Genomic DNA, 4,938 nt, shown 5'->3' with positions numbered 1-4,938 from the left:
ATCTGTCGTACGCATGCAGAGCCACAAATTCTGTCTTACGTGCACGCAGAGCCACCCCCAAAGGGTCAAGCATCACGACACACGGCCCAAAGCCTATGTGTGTGCCGCAATGGGTCCCAAAGACCTATCTAATCTGATAACCTGGAAGGGTACTGAAAAGGTGGTTTGATAACCAACAACAACTTGACAAACAACATAGGTTTTACTTAGAATATCAACTTCCCAAACCTTTTTCAAAACTTTTCAAAATAAAATAATGAATCGATATAAATCTCAATTCCATCTTTCTCACAATAGGTTCAAAATAAAATGAGTTATAAACATAATAAAAAGAGTGGTAATAAATATTAAGAACCCCTCGCTCAAATTCAAGAAAAATTAACATATAAAAATTTATGCTAAAACGATCACTTGTGTATGATTTTAAAAGCCAAACGCTTCAAATCAAATCCCCAATTAAAATCCACATCATAGAATAATTAAAATGATACGATCTTCATAACTCATTAAGAATTAATCCAACTCAAAGATTCTTATTTCTCAAACACTAACTCAAAAACAAGTATAAATTAAATTATAAACTTTCATAAACATTTTCAAAATTTAAAAGTTAGTCCACTCACAGTGAGAATCCTAACTTCGATCCTCCTCTGGGTTGTCTCGAGCCACGATCGTCTCGCCTATAGAATAAAATGATAAAACCATAGATTAGTCTCGGTTCTACGACATTTAAAGGGTGTGTGTGTGTGTGTGGAGCCTAACGTCCCGCCCAACTCTTGCTCAATAAAAAGGTTAGAAACTCATTCTCTTTAAACCCATAATACCATACTTATGTCCTTCTCTTAACGTTAATTTCACAAAGTGATCCAACCATAAATCCAAAATTAATTATGTATAGCCAAACCCCAAAACCACAATTATTCTAGAGCTTATTCGGTCTCGGAAGGGTACCCAAACACCGTGCAATACCTCCACCCTATATAAACCGACAACTAACTAAAATTAGACGCTTAAACGGTGGTAAAAACTAGAATTGGTAACTGAATGGTTGTATTCGCAACTGTCACTGTCCAACTTGGCAGCTCCGAAGGCAATATTCACCAAAACTGAGAATTTTCTTTAAACTTCTTATTAGGATCGACACGTGAAAGTTTCTATAAGTGAAAATTGTCCATAATAACCCCCAAAACACCACCAAATCCAGAAATTTCCATCAAACCCGAAATGGGTTCCAAACCCATGAACCCAACTCCCCCAAGAACTCGAAAATCCTCCAAATTACTTTTAAATTTCCGATTCTAACATCAATTAACCTTTGTAAGAGGTGGAAAAATATCTAAAACACAACAAAATCAATCCACAAACTCTACATTCAAAGGGAACCCGAAATGGCTATAAAATCCAAATTTTTAATTTCCTAAATACTCAAAATTAACCACAAAAGTATAGGAAAAAACAAAGCCCAAGATGGGGGAGAGAAACCCACCTAAAATCGAGGTGATTGACGTTGAAAAAGTGGCTGAAATCCGGCGAATAGAGGGGCGGCGGGCTGGTGGTTTTCCGACGTGTTTCCCTGTGCCTGGATGATGGCTGGCGAGGAGGGAGGCTGGGCTGGACCGAGGCCGGGGTGGGTCGTCGGCCGGTGGCCTTGGGTCGTCGGGAAAGTCGCCGAATTTGGGCTGGGTGGCTGGGTTGGTCGAGCGCGCAGGGGCTGGCTGGAGGAAGAACTGGCAAGCTGACCGGCGTCGGGGAGACACTCCGGTGATCAGGGTCGGCGAGTGGTGGTCGACGAGGAGGTGGTGGTGGTTGTGGGAGCTGGTGTGCAGGGGTGGTCGCGGGGAGAGAAGGCAGAGGAGAGAGTGCGGGTGAGAGAAAAATAAAGGGAGGGAAGGAGAGAGAGAGAGAGAGAGAGAGAGAGAGTGAATGTTGTAGAAAATTCTAGAGAGAGAGAAAATCCCCTTTAAAAATCTGATTTTCTATTTTTAAAACAAAATCGTCAATTTTACAAAATTGCCCCTCGCTTCAAACGCCCATATCTCTTAAACCGTAACTCGTATCGACGCGTGCTACATGTCTATGAAATCGTGGGCTCGAAACCTATCCAACGGATCCAAAGTCAAAATCGAAAGCCCATTTATTTTAAAAGTCAACTTTGGGTCAAGCGCAAATTATAACAAAAATAAATAAATAAATAAAATTTAAATCAAAACCTTTTTTTTTTTTTTTTTTCAAATAAATCTCAAAATCTTTAAAATACAATTTGACATCCTTTAAAAGAAATCTCTTAAAAACATAATTAAATAAAAATTTAAATTTCTAGTGGAAATTTGAGTCGGGTCGTTACAATCTCTTAATTACAATCTCTTGACTCAAAGGAATACCCTTTGATTCCAATTGTAATAAAACCAACGAATCACTTTGTGAGTGTTTGGATTTCCAATAGGTAAAATACCCATTGAAATAGAATTTATTTGCGATTACGGTTGCACCCATATTTTAGGTTGCTGACGTACCCATTGCAGGATCAAACCACACGTAGTTCCTAGGTTTTGAGATTTAAATGGGTGAATGACCCATTTAAATGATTTGAGTAATTTGGGTAGGGTTTAAAGCCCTGAGATTTGATTTAAGAAATTAATTCAGGGACTTTTGTGTGTAGAACTAATTTCTGAAGAATTTGGATGGATTTGATTTGGTGCAAAATTAATTCAAAGAAACTTGTATGAATTAATTCCTAAGAGAATTTGGAGAATTTTGTGAATGAGGTTGAGTGTGAATTTCACTCACATTGCCTACGTACTTATGATGGGATCAAACCAAACGTAGCTCAGTTAAGAATTTGATTTGTTGGCTTTGTGCCACTTTGGAGTTGAATTTTGGATTTTGGATTTGAGAGATTTTGTTTTGTACAAATTTGAGACTGTTGGTTTTGTACCAATTTGAGAGTGTTGGTTTTGTACCAATTTGAGAGTGTTGGTTTTGGAGGAAAATGTGCCCATTAATATTTTTTTAGGCTTTATTTGTGCTGGATGTTGCTCCAGCATCTATTTTTGAAATGGCTTTAGCGACCTCCACAACACTAGCTTTTGTGACTTTCTTCCTTAGAGCTCTTGTCATCCATTTCTTTGAGTTTTTGGTGGCGTTCTTTGATGAATTTTCTACTTGTTGGTTCTTGGGGACCTTGGCTTTGACTCTAGCATTTAGCATTGGAATGTTATTTGATATTGGTGCTTGATAAGGGTTTTATTATTTTGGGTACGACCTATTTAAGATAGAGTACATCTCTTAATTACAATCCTTTGACTCAAGGGAATACCTTTTGATTCCAATTGTAATGAAACCAACGGATCACTTTGTGAGTGTTTGGATTTCCAACAGGTAAAAGACCCATTGAAATATAATTTATTTGCAACTGCGGTTACACTCATATTTTAGGTTGCCTACGTACCCATTGCAGTATCAAACCACACGTAGTTTTAAAGTTTTGGAATTTAAATGGGTGATTTACCCATTTAAATGATTTGAGTAATTTGGGTAGGGTTTAGAGCCCTGAGATTTGATTTAAGAAATTAATTCAGGGACTTTTGTGTGTAGAACTAATTTCTGAAGAATTTGGATGAATTTGATTTGGTGCGAAACTAATTCAAAGAAAAGGGAATTTGGAGAATTTTGTGAATGAGGTTGAGTGTGAATTTCGCTAACATTGCCTACGTACCCATGATGGGATCAAACCGGGCGTAGTTTAGTTAAGAATTTGATTTGTTGGCTTTGTGCCACTTTGGAGTTAAATTTGGGATTTTGGATTTGAAAGACATAGTTTTATACAAATTTGAGAGTATTGGTTTTTTATCAATTTGAGAGTGTTGGTTTTGGAGGAAAATGTGCCATTAATATTTTTGTATCATTTATTTGTTAAATGACACATTTTTTTATAATGGGCTAACAAGAATTTACAGAGAGGTCCATTGGAGTTTGTTTGATTTTTATACCAACTATTTGTTAATTGGTATATTGGTTTGCTAATTGGAAACTCAATCGGTTTTATCCCATTAACTTTGGCTGTCAATATTTTTACCAATCAATTATTTACTGGAGCTTTGACATGGGCCGGGTTTATTGACCACAAGATTGCAGGAGATTACTTTTGCCCCATTAAAAGAAATGCTAGACGTTTATAGCATTTCAAATATTAATAGGTTTTGGAATAGCCTCCACGTTTGGTAATCAAGAGGCCCATGTGGCTTTGAATTTGGGATTTGTACAGCAAGTTGAAGAGGGCTTCATATAAATATCAACTAGTGAGCTAGACATGAACTTGGCAGCCTTCCATTTTTGTTGAAGTTGATCTTCTCATGTGGGACCGTCCTTAATTAGCAACTCTTTTGGTGCAACTCTTGTAGAGAAATTAAGAAGTCTTCTTTTGGAAAGCCCCATTTTTATTTCTCTTGTGAATGGCCAACTTGCAACTTCATACTTGATTAGTTTGGGACTTGAGGATTGGGTTCTACACCCTTTTCTCTTTCTCTGGCTTCTCACGTGAGGCACTAGAGAAGCAACAACACTTCTTTTTTGTCATTAACTAGAGAGCTTGACATCAAGAACTAAAGAATTGAAATACACCAAATTTGGAGGCTGTATTTCGTGGATTAGTCAATGATGACTTCTTCAATTTTCATGTCAAATTGACCATTTCTTTGTTTAGGTTGGCTTGCCAATTTCGTCTAACTTGTAGCTCTGGGAACTTCAATTTGCTTCCAACTGCAACTTTTGTAAGTCTTAGCTCATTTGAATGGTTGGGCGCTTTTTTATATGTCAAAGATGGAGAAAACAAACATCATATTTCTTCTTTGGTCTCTTTGACTTAAATGGATTCTTTTGCCACAATCTTTTTTACGACTTAGCCAAACATCCAATTATGCAAAGTCACATGGAGGAGAT

The sequence above is a fragment of the Dryas octopetala genome, chromosome 1 (assembly GCF_963921425.1).
Source record: "Dryas octopetala chromosome 1, drDryOcto1.1, whole genome shotgun sequence".
Classification (NCBI taxonomy): Eukaryota; Viridiplantae; Streptophyta; class Magnoliopsida; order Rosales; family Rosaceae; genus Dryas; species Dryas octopetala.
The sequence above is the reverse complement of the archived record's forward strand: the minus strand, read 5'-3'. Positions refer to the sequence as shown.